Source organism: Loxodonta africana, chromosome 10 (assembly GCF_030014295.1).
Source record: "Loxodonta africana isolate mLoxAfr1 chromosome 10, mLoxAfr1.hap2, whole genome shotgun sequence".
Taxonomy (NCBI): Eukaryota; Metazoa; Chordata; class Mammalia; order Proboscidea; family Elephantidae; genus Loxodonta; species Loxodonta africana.
This window is the reverse complement of record NC_087351.1, coordinates 59,116,580-59,129,645: the sequence shown is the minus strand read 5'-3', so window position 1 is coordinate 59,129,645 and position 13,066 is coordinate 59,116,580. Positions and strand designations below refer to the sequence as shown.

Sequence of the window (13,066 nt, the reverse complement as noted above, 5' to 3'; positions counted from 1 at the left end):
CACTTCTAAGGAAGCTGTTAAAAAGACAACTACAAAAATATCTCTGTGAGATAACAATTCATATGGCAATGAGTTTATTTTAGAACGTTGAGCATGATTTCATGGTGACATAATTGTAGTTGAGGAGGCATTTGTTCTGAAGAATCTGATGCATGAGGTCACATGTACTTGCCTGACTCCTAGTCATTATATTCATAGAATACTTTGAAAAACAAATGTTTGCAGGTGTTATATGCATTGAGGCTTTTAGAATTATCAGCTACAGCTTTCTTCAGCTAATTTCACGGCAGTAACAAAAATTCAGACTTTCAAAGGACAATAAAATTGCAACCCATATGCAAAGAAAAAGCTTGTAGGAGTGAAAGAAAGGGTTAGATATAAGGCAGTATAGGTGTATAATTTGGTTATGGAATATTCAGTATGTTTTATTCATTAGTTGCCAATTTTTGGTCATACAGTTAATATAACTAGTTCAAAATATACATTCATAATCAATTCAAACACCATGACAGGAAAATAAGGCTCATTTAGTAGACAGTTGCATATGTCAACAATTTATGTTACAGTATAAAATCCAGCTACTACAACTACAGAGGGGAAAGTGAAGAACAATGTGGGGATTTTATGAACCTACCATTTTAACTTCATCTTTGCCATGCATCCTTACCTTTAATACCTAAGGATTTTTGACCCTACCATTCTCACACTGAAGAAGAAACAAAAATAAGCATAAGAAACTGTGCAAAATGAAATATTAGCTATATAGAAAGATAAAACCATGACTAATACGGAAATGGTAAAATATGTTTTAAAAACCGTGCTGTTGGCAAAATGGGAAACAGTAAAAATAATCAAAAAATTATTGAAAAAATCAAAACTCACATTGGCTAAAATTACAAATATAACATTTATTAACTTAAAATGGATGGGGAAATTGTCTTAATTAAATTTAACTCTTAAAATTTGATCCAGGATGATGAAGCATGGTTGACAAAATTATTGCAAAAGAAAATTCACAAAGCAGGAGCTATAATTATTAGAGTTTGATACGGACAACAATATCAAATGATAGCAAGAATATAGAGGAACACAAACTGTCATTCATTGCTGCTGGGAATGCACAATGGTATAATACTCCACTTTGGAATCTATGAGAAGCCTGTATTTTCTACACAATTTTCCTGTAAACCTAAAACTGCTCTAAAAAATAAAGCTCATTAAGGGAAAAAAAAAAAATGATTGGAAGACACAGATACGTAAACCATTTTTGTCTGAACATTCAACAGAAAATAATGGAATCCATTGAAAGTAATTTTACTAAAATTAAAAAAGTGATAAAATTAGCTCAAGGTAATATTATATCAAAGGAAATCTAGTTTATTATAATTTGATTATAGTGTTTGCATTTGTAGACATGGAGTAAAAACACCAGAACCAAAAAAGTTGGGATCAAAACAGAAGAGTCTGAACAAACACAAAAGGAGCCACAACGAGCTTTATGAGAGGCAGGCAACGCAGGCAGGACCTGGCAAAAGAAAACTCAGTGGGGCTCCCATCATTCCCACACTCAATGCCCCCAAATTTGCAGCTCCCGAACTCCAAATTTTTCTTAAAAATTTAACTGCTTTTTCCTGTTTTCGAGGCATCCCAGATGTTCCCCTGCTCCCCCTATAATTATATCCATATAGTGTCAGGAAGTTCTTATTTTCTCTACACATCTTCCCTTTCATTACTCATGAGGCAGAGTGCAATCTTTTCTGTCTGGCCGCTCCAATATAAGTCCCGAACCAATTGTAGATTGTTGCCTTATTTATTTATTTTTCTTTACAATTCCAATCTTGGAACCATTTCATTGCATTCTGATCCTGGGCGGGGGTGGGAGTGGGGGAATATTTTGTTCCAGTATCATTGTTTCTTTCTTTCAAGAAATAATTTAGGTGCTTGCAGGTGAATGAATCCGTTTGAGTTTACATGGCCTGTGTGAAAAATTAACTGGGCCTCTTCTCTGTCAACAAACTGTATAAAAATGGCCAACAGAACAGCTGGGTCTTGGCATCCTGGCCAAAGACTGAAGGCCATGCTGTTGGCAGTTGGCCCTGAGAAAGATTTTTCTTGGCTGATACCATGAACCTGGAATGGCTTTCTTATTCATTGTCTAATCTGAACATAATGATAGTTGGAAATGCAGTGAAGGAAAGAAGTTTGCCATTCTCTCATCAGCGGATTTCTTCATCTGTTACGTATTCCTGTGACAACGAAAACTATGAAGGGTGTCCATTTCTAAAAGTATCCTAAGGCAGTGTGGTAGGCTGAAAAATACTCCTCTCACAAAAAAAGGTATCTATGTCCTAGTCACTGGAACCTATGAATGTTACCTGATCAGGAAAAAAAAAAAAATGGGAGAGGTCTTTGCAGATACAATTCAGTTAAAGGATCCTGAATGGGCAGATTGTACTGGATTATATAGGTGGGCTCAAATGTAATCTCATGTATCCTTATAAGAGAAACGTTGAGGGAGACAGATATACACAAAGAGGAGAAGGCAGTATGAAGACAGAGCAGAGAGAGATTCGTTAGGGTGGAACAGCCGTAGCCAAGGAATGCTGGGAGTTGCCAGAAGCTGGGGAAGAAATGGATTCTCCTGTAGAGCCTCTGGAGGAACCGTGGCCCTGGCAATATCTTGATTTAGGTCCAGCGATACTGGTTTCTGACTTCTAGCCTCCAGAACTGTGAAAGAATAAATTTCTGTTGTTCTAAGCCACCAAGTTTGTGGTAATCTGTTAAAGCAGTCAGAGGAAACTAATAAAAGTGACATTTATTTATAGGTTTTTATATTTTTTCTTCCAAAATATATTGTTTGATGATGGATTGTGGCCTGAAGATAGTGATCTAGCCAAGGAAAATAGAATGAGGGAAGAAGAGGTCAGTTCAGTGCAGTGGTTAAGTGCAATACAGTGAAACCAGACTGCCTGGGTATATGCCTGGTTCTACTATGACTATCAGTGTGACCTCGGGGCATTTCTTAACCTCTCTGTGTCCCAGTTCTTTTTTTTTTTAAATCTATATAATGGGGTAATAGTAACAATTGTACTTATATTTTTAAGAGGTAACTTTATTACACACACCCCTCCCCCTAAACATACATAACACATACACCCTGGCAAGTAATAAAAATTATCTAAATATTTAAATGGTGAGTTTTATTATTTTTAAGTAATTTAGGAGTTTAAACTCTAAGGTCTCGATTTAAATGTGTAAATTGGAAATCACTGCAGACTTTTATGAAGTGCTTCTTGGTAGGATACTTGGGATAGTTCAGATTTCTCAGACAGGAAGACAGTTTTATTGTAACCTGTATATTGTGTCTTTGAATTTGTTTTAGTAATACTTTTTTGTATACGTATTTTAGAGGCAAGAAGGTACTAACCTTCCCTTCTCTTTTTAAAAACAAAACAAACAAAAAATGCATGTCAAACAATGCAACTCTACTTTCATGTGTTTTATGTGTTGACTTTCTGAGCAAGATATTTGAATAATATTTTCATCACTAAAATATTTTTAAAGAATACTCTTTAAAAACTAATTATTAGACCCAAAACACTCATCTAAGAAGCATTAAAATCATCTACATAGTGTTTACTTTTTGGATAAAAAATAAGCTAAGGCCGTTTTTCAATTATATGATGGAATCAAATTCAGTCGTTCAATTGCTTTATAACTCCATCCTTGGCTGTCAAGGCTGTTGCAGAGCTATTGATGTTTTTATCCTCATTAATCCTCTCTTCACATCCTAAGGTGATAATCTTACCATGGTGAAAGTCTTAGCAAACCTTGGTAGCAGGTTCTTCAGTCTGAAACCATTAGTGCTACATGTATTTTGTCCTTTGCAAATAGTTTACGTATTTCGGCTCATATTTTCATTCTGATTCAGTCTATCAAATTTCTTACAAAAGTACTAATTCTCACACATGAAAAATAGATGTACTAGATACTTGGATTTATGTCTAATTAATATGGGCAGAATTGGGTTCTGCTATCTAACCAGAGATCATCAAATATTACCTGTATTCCTTCTCATGGTTTGTAGAGCTCAAAGTAATTTACTTTTCCTATCTGTGATAAATCTGTCTCAACCGTATCACTCTACTGGGTCATATGAGAAACTCCTTCCACCTAAAACAACTAATATTTTTCTCAATTACACTTTGGAAATAATGTGAGGGGAAGTGTAAGGCAAACATCCACTGGTTTATGAATCATAAATTCTGTATCAATGTCTACTTTCACAATCCCCCAACGCTGTACACAAACCCAACCCCATCTCCAGGGATACACACCATCATTTAGCCCGTAGTTATATGGGAGAAGGTACTCACTACAGCTTGTGTAGGAGGAAGCACTTACAGCCTTTCTGATGGTTGATGTCATACCCTCAAACTGTTTTGTTTTTATTGATTTTTATATAGAATAAGAAAAGGCTTTGCGGGGGGAGAGAGGGAGTCAACCTTTTCACGCAGTCTAAAACTTATTGATTCTTTTCAGTCCCAGCACATCAACACTGACCACAGTTAAAAAAAAAAAATTAAAATCCTCATGAATACAGAGAGTCATTTTTGTTCATCAAGAATCTCAACTTATTTACAGTTCTTTCTGAATTCATCTTTGGTTTAATCCCATGTACAATCTTTATGCTTAGAAGAAACATTTCTCATACATTCCAGAGACTTTCTGAAAAAACTTTAGTTGGTATGTTTAATGAGACAATATATTTAGATCATTTAGCAGAGTGCCTAGCACGAAGTGGATATTCAGTAAATCATCATTACATTTGTGATTTAACTACTGATATAAAATTATAATTTTTCTCTATACTTAAAAATTCTAAGCTATTACTATTATCATTATACAACCTCAGTTAACTTAGCGTCTGCAACTTCTTTTTTGATTGGACTCCTCATAAGTTTTAAAAAATAGGTATGTACAATTTTGGTATATTGTGTTTTGTTGCCGATTATTATATCTTCTTCTCACTGAGAGCTTGATACTTCCTCACTTCAAAGACATCTTGCTTGGCCATATGAAATATTTTGGCCAATGAAATGTGAGAAGTGATATCTTCAAATTCCAAGCATAATTTTAAGAGCTGTCTTTGCCAAGACCAGCATGTCCCATTCCAGCCCAGATCCAAAAAGATCATGGTCCTTGAGTGAAAAATATATATAACTACTACTGTCCTATGTATTTCATGAAATATATATAGAAATAGAACATTTAATAGGATATAATTAAGAAGATGGTGACTGGACTAAGTGTTAATACCTCATGATATCACCATTTTAGAAATTACTATTAACTACATTGTGGCAGACTGAACTATTTTTCACAATCCTTTCTCTTATATTAAAGCTCCCACTCTGATTATGTTAGCTTTACAAGTCCATTTATTTCAGTGCCATCCCAGATTCTGTACTTCAAGAGCTCTCAAAAGGCCATGGTATTTCTTTTATTCCAAAGCAAGTTACTATAGTAAATGACCACAAATCCCTTCGGGAGGGGCTCAGATAGTAAAAAATATTGTTGTACTTCACAAGCCATACCACTAAGCATATGGTAGGCTTCTTTGGAATTTGGAGTCTGCATATTTTATATTTGGAAATATCACTCCAAGTCACTTAATCAGGCAACTTGAAACACTGTTAGATTAAAGTAAGGCTCAGGGCAGGAGAGGGCTCTGTCCCAAGTCCAGGTTGTAGTGCACATTAGGTTACTGCTAAGGCAATGTGGCTTAGCAGATTTGATGCTGGATAAGAATGCTGTGTGGATTCTTTAAGTCGTTTGCACAGACCCTTGGATTCTGTAGCAAGACTACTTTCTGCAGTAGAGTACTAATTGCTTATTGAAAAGCAGCTCTTTGATCAATAGGGTATAGGATCCAGTTGATATATGCTCCTCTCCTTTGCCTCTTGGGTTGGCAATTCTGTGGCACTTTCTCCATGGCTCCTCAGAGGGTCTCAGCAGGATAGAGCCCAGTCATTCTTAGCGATGACTAGCTCAGTAACACTATCTTATATTGGATTTTCCACTTTCCCTATTTCATTGTTCACAATCTCCTACTCTGTTCCATGGGATTAGTTCCAAAAATAAACTGCGTACATGTAAGCTCTTATCTTAGACTTTCCTACATGGGGAAATCCCCGAATAAGACAGTGCCTATCTTCTGCACTGTTTTTTTTTTTTTTAATCTTCTGAACACAAGCCTAATAAGAAAGTACATATAAAGACCTGGCCTTAGTGTCTTTTTCCTTGTTGCTGACCTTGTGTTTCTTAATTGTGAATCAGAATTATTGTATTTCTGTCTTTCCTGAAGACTGTGTAAAGGAAAGTTGGAAGTTATTAACCAAGGTGTGATGTTCAATCAGTCTTGTGCCTTTGTCTCTTAAGAATTTTATATAAGGTGAGTAGCTTACCAACATATAAAATATACTTTCCTAATTTATTCTCTTCAATTCTTAAAATACATTTTATTTGAATTGAATGTCAGCACTGAATGTTTGCAAGTTCATTCATAGGTGATTTTGTGTGAGAGAGATTTACTATATTAATAGAGAATGATGGTTTGTTTGGCTTGCCTCTCTTAGTTATCTAGTGCTGCTATAACAGATATGCCACAAGTGAATAGCTTTAACAAACAGAAATTTATTTCCTCACAGTTTAGGAGGCTGGAGGCCCTAATTCAGGGTGCAGACTCAAAGGGAAGTATTTGTTGCCTCTGGAAGAAGATTCCTGTCTCTTCTGAGCTTCTGCTTCTGAGCAATCTTCAGGTGGCTTGACATCTCTCTTCCCCCATCTCTGCTTTAATCTCTTTTGTATTTCAAAAAGGATTGACTCAAGATAGCTTGACCCTAATCCTGTCTCATTAACATAACAAAGACAACCCATTCCCAAATGGGATTATAACCAAAGGTATAGGTGTTAGGATTTACAACATATATTTTGGGGGGACACAATTCAATCTGTAACATTTCACCCTTTGGCCCCTGTAAAATTCATGTTTTTGCCATATCATATCAGAGCAAAAATCTTAATTCAACTCCAAGTCCAAAATCTCATCTTTTGAATCATCTAAATCAAATATGGATGAGACATGAGGCATATTCCATCCTAGGGAAAAATTCCTTTTCATCTGTGAACCTGTGAAATCTAGATTACAAATTATCTGTTTCCGAAGTACAATGGTGGAACATGCACAAGGTAGACATTTCCATTACAGATGGAAGAAATTAGAGGAAAAGAAGGAATAACAAGTATCAAACAAGTCCAAAACTCAGCAGCACAAATTACATTAGTTCTCAAGCCTCTCTTCTCTGAGACCATCTGGACAATTGCCCTGCCTTCCTGACTCTGAGTGTTGGCCACACCCTCTGGATTCTGGGTAGAGGCCCCTCTGCCCTGGGCTTCAGCTACTCTGCTCCCTCAGCTTTGGGTGGTTCATTCATTCTCCCAGTCCATCTGAGTGGAGACCCCACCCCCTCGGGCCCTCAGCTGGCCCTATTAGTCTGCCCCTTAAGCATACCCCCTCAGCTTTAGGCAGCGGCCCCATCCCACAGCACGCCTTAACAGCAGCCCTACAATAGTTGGTGAAGTTCTGATTCTTTGAAACCTAGAAGATTGTGACCCCACCCTTTGAGATCCATGTTCTTACATGGCCAAAATTGAATCTGAAAACACAGAGTCAAAATAATTTTGTATATAAAATATTTACATATGGGGGTGATAGGATCATAAACATTATTGCAACAGTGGACACAAAATAATATTTTAAGATTATCAGAGTTTTTTGAGAAGAGAGAAGGAAACCAATACTCCCTATTAACAAATAATTGAAAATATGTAGATAGTATTGTTCATGATTATAACTTTATCATTCTAAGATAAGTAGGTGCAATTCCCTTAATGTAGACCTTTCTAAACAGATTGATATTGGTGCATAGGATTTTATATTTTTATTGGTAGAAAAATGCTCCTATTAAAGTGATTTTAAAAATGTATTATTTAACTATAACCCACCCTAGTGCCGTCGAGTCGATTCCGACTCATAGCGACCCTATAGGACAGAGTAGAACTGCCCCATAGAGTTTCCAAGTAACTATGTTGATTAACTATGTTGATCTCTAAATGACAATTATCCCACGATACTTTTGTTTGTCAGCTTTTTAATCTTTTTTTTTGTCTAGTATTTATTGAGCTGTCAATAAAATCTAAATGCACTAAACTTGGCATAGCTTGAGTAAACATTTTCATGATGGAATTATGATCAAGTTAATTGATCCATTTTATATGTCTGTGTTGCATACATGCTGTAAATTCTCTCTCTGTCTCTCACACACACACACACAGTAAGCCCAGAAAACATCAGTCACTACTTGAGCACCTTCAACATGTTGTAATTTGTCATTTGTAGTTATATCAACCCCTACTGCTAAAAATGGGTCAATTTTATCTGTTTTGTTTAACTAGAAATTTCTCTTAATGCACAATGATTTTTTTCTTAAGAAGAAAACAAATGTAGTAGTGATATATTTGTGATCCTATTGCATCAAATTTATCATGTTCACTCATGGTTATTATATGTAGTGGTGCCAACTAAGGGAATTTGACTTACTTGGTGTTCAAACTACCAATCTAACAGAGCCCTCCTGGAATGACTTTAAAATGGGAAGAACTGCGATTTAAGTGTAATAATTTAAATTACAAATATAGACGATTTTACCTATTCACGCTATACTAGATAATATGCTGCCAGTGATAATCAGTCTATACCAGTGATAGTTGTAAACATGATACATTTATTCTAAATTAAACTCATCACAGCTTTTTTCTGAAATGCTCAGAGGTGTTTCAAACAAAATCAATAAGGAATAAAACCCTTTCTATGATCTGAAAAAATTAACTTATGACACATAAGAAAAGTGCTTGTAAAAAATGTGTATTCCTAGGACTGAAATGAGAAAACAGTTATTAAGAATGATTCAATCAATTCATGTTTTAGGAATTGTTAGTCTTTTATTTTGTTTTTATCTTAGTGCCAAGGTCTTGACAAAAACCTAAAAATAACACTTATTTTCCCGACAGTTTTATCTTTTCCATCAGCAAACATTGATTCCTTCTTTTTTCTGCTTCTTTGATACAAGGGGAAACGTTATCCTGTAACAACCTGGCTCCATCTTGTTTACTTACTTGCCTTTGGCAGAAATGATTAAATGATGTTGGAAAAGCTTGAGCCGAACAAAATCCTTAGTTAATTAGTGCCTTCTCTGTTGGGTGTCATAGAAATGCTGTGTTTCTAAGATTAATTTTTAGGAAGGTAGGTTTTCAGGGTGGTGGAAAATCTCAGTGATCTTTTGCATTGACACCATGGAGGCATTAGCAGAGCAACTGGCCATTTCAGGTCTTTTTGAAGGCATTGTGAAGAGTGATCTGAAGTGGCCACTTGCTCTGCATTTAATGATTTCTATCTGTCTGTCTGTCTGTCATCTATCTATCTAATGACTGCTGTGCATCATTAATCTTGAAGAAAGTGACAGTGCTGTCTACAGACTTTATGTTGGCTGTCCCTTCCTCTTGTCCCCAGCCCTTGCCCCGTGAATAAGTAAAAAGCTTATTTGCCAATTCTTCCTGAAAGCATTGTTTGGTCTAAGAGGCTTGCTTAATTGCCCTGTCTATGTGGTTAAGCACTTGGCTACTAACTGAGAGGTCGGTGGTTCGAATTCACCAGCTGCTCCATGGGAGAAAGATTTGGCAGTCTGCTTCCGTAAAGATTACAGTATTAGAAACTCTATGGGGCAGTTCTTCTCTGTCCTATAGGGTCACAATGAGTTATCATTGACTAGACTGCAATAGGTTTTTTTTTTTTTTTTTTTAATTTGTAGTTCCACAATACCTATTTCCCTACCACAGTTCATCATAGGATGTTGCACAGAGGAGTGAGTGATATTTTAGGTTTTGGAGTCCAACTGCATGATTTCAAATCCCACCTTTTCCAGCCCTGTGAACTTGGATAATTTATTTAAATTCCTTTTCCTTTGTTTTCCTCATGTGTAAAATGAGTATAGTTATAGTAGCTATATAATAAGGTTTTTTAAGGACCAAATGAAATCATATCAGGAAAGACTTAAAACAAAATCTTGGATGATAATAATGATAGAAAACTAAAATACAATAATCAGATTCTTTTTAACTTTCTGTCTTTCTCAGTGGACCACAGACTCCTAGAGAGTAAGGACTAGGTCATTCCTATTTTCAATCAAAATTAGGGTGAATGTATTTCATGATTTGCCTGGGATAGTCCTGGATTTGGGCTCTTGCTTCGAGACACTTATTAATAGCATTCCCTTCAGTCCTAAAAAGTGTCCTGGTTTGGAAGACAAAATATATTAGGACTTTAAACACAAAAGCTTCACATATGGAAGGTCTTATTTATTTACTGAACAAATGAATGTGGAAGGCATTTTCAGCTAATTGTTAAATATTTTAATTAATTCGGTTGCTTTTAAAAAATACTAAATTGTGTTTGCTTGTGCTTATGCCATTTACCTCTAAGTTTTAAGCATTTGAGGAAACTTCTGGATTCACTTGTATCTGTAAGGCACTGTTGGTAGTCATACACCTCAATGCCTGCAGTAATGTATTAAATGGTCCCTTGCTGGCCTGGAAGATTTAATTTGTCTTCTTATTTTAGTGCCCAGCAAGGACTTACAAACACTTGGGAAGTGGGACTCGATAATACGAAAATTTTAAAGCCCTTGAGTCAGATAAAATTCTAACTTTTGGCAACAACACATATTTTTAATTATAGATGTAATACTGAAACACTGGGAGTTCTGGGGAGTGGAGCGTCTTCATGAAGCATTGAACTCAGACCTGGAAATCCATGGCTTAGTATGCGTTGTTTCCACAAAACTTCAGTCATAATCCTTCGTATAAATAATGTAGAGATTATGGAAGCCTGGCTTTTGTCAGAAAAAAGAGAAAAAATCACTCTCAGTAGAAAATATAACAGAGATAGTACAAATATATGCTAAGACATGTTCAACTTCATATTGCTAACTAGCCATGGTTAGCAATTTTGCTCAAAGCAATTTTGCTAGAAACCTTTTGAGGGTACATAGCCTGTGCCGCTCATATTGTGCAAACCCCAGAAAGTCCAAGAGTAGAAATAATTCTTTCTAAGACTATTTTGTGAAATTCTATTATGATTTACTTCTGCGAGATTTACAGCCACCAAAAACCATAATGAATATATTTCATTATTCTGTGTGAAAGGAATATAATCCACTCAGTAACTCAAATACTTAGAAGAATGTCTGTGGTGAAAGGCAAATCAAGTTAAGCCTCTCTCATACTTTATTTGGACTTTTCTCTTTGGACCCATTAAATTGCCTTGTCTTAGAGTTTTTCTGGGGTATTGTTCATATGAAATGGTATTTTGGTTTGTTTTTACCTTATTTTGCCGTTTCTATAACATTTGGATTCCTCAGAAATGGGAGTTCCAATTAAGCATACAGGCTGTTCTACTAACTCCAGGAACTGCTTTAAATTACCAACTCCTTCCAAAGCCTTGTGAACTGGTTAGGCATTCAAAATGAGAAATATGTCAGGTTACAGGCAGCAGGCTGTTCCACCTGTAAATCTGAGTAGGCAAGCTACATATAAACTTAAGTTACAATAAAAATGCCAACTTACTGGTTTACAATAGCAAATGGATTGGCCATTGCTCCTGCGAAACAAGATAATTCTCCCAGTGTGCAAACCAATCAAGAAGCCAAATAATCAGAAGTCAGATTGGTGAGCACTGACTCCCAGCCGGGGTAGCTGTAGGTCTGCCATCTACCGTGGGCAGGGAAACCGTAAGCCCTGAGTCCAGTTACAAAGATTTCCTCTCCTGGACAGTTCCCTAATGGATACAATATGCCAGCTTGTGCTCCTGGAAGCATGTTTTTCTGTTCCCAAGGCTGACCAATTCCTACTTTGATTGACACGTTCTTTCTTTAGATATATTACTATTAATACATTCAGTTACGTTACAGTCAAGTCTCAGAGCTGTGTTGAAAGTTCTGCTTCATTAAGCTGACTTTGCATATATCTATTCTGGGTTGTTCGTAGTTAATTATAGCTGCCCTCTCTGAGGACAATCTTAATTCCTATATGCCTAAATTATTTAGAATGGGTACACCTTATTATATTTTAGTAGAATCATGAAACTTCAATGAAACTTTGCATATATCTTATTTTGTACTCTGCATGTCACAGATATGCACATGGAGGCTGAAGAAGTTAAGTGACTAAGCCAAATCCAGGAGACAGGGAAAGAGGCTAGATTACGAGGTAGCCACTGGATTGCTAACCTCATATTCCTCCACTCTACTGTTCTGAGCCTTCAAATGTCTGTACCCATTCTTTCCACTTTCCAGGACTCAGACATTTTAAGTCTTGTAACGCCAAAATTATTTTATTTGACTGGTTCAAAATTTATTATTGTCATTCATTATAGGTACAGCTCATGCAACTATTTGCAGGAAAGCTCTTATCTTTTGCTATTTTTTTTATTAAAATGACTGTGCAAAAGGAAGATTAAGGTTAATTAAAATTATTAATTTTTAAAATAGCACTATAGAGTCACTGACATTTCTTAAAACACAAAATGAAAACAAAAGCATATTTTCATGATGGTGGGGCTTCAGAATATGACAATGACCATATAGTTAGAATTTAAAATATTTAAACCTAGTGGTCCAGAACACTTAATTGTGGTCATGAGAAGCCTGTAATTAGAAAAAGAGGCAGTCGTTCAAACAGAACAAGAAGATACTACATGGCTCAAAGTCAGGAAAAGTGTGCATTAGGGTTGTATCCTTTCACCATACGTATTCAATCTGTATGCTGAGCAAATAATCCAAGAAGCTGGACTATATGAAGAAGAATGGGGCATCAGGATTGGAGGAAGACTCATTAACAACCTGCGTTATGCAGATGACACAACCTTGCTTGCTGAAAGTGAAGAGGACTT

General features: G+C 36.0%; 1 protein-coding gene across 1 annotated transcript in view; it reads left to right on the top strand.

Annotated features, from left to right (window-relative positions):
- Nucleotides 1–13,066, top strand: part of MDGA2 (MAM domain containing glycosylphosphatidylinositol anchor 2) — a 536,185-nt gene that overhangs the window by 506 nt on the left and 522,613 nt on the right. The gene's annotated exons all lie outside the window — the stretch shown is intronic.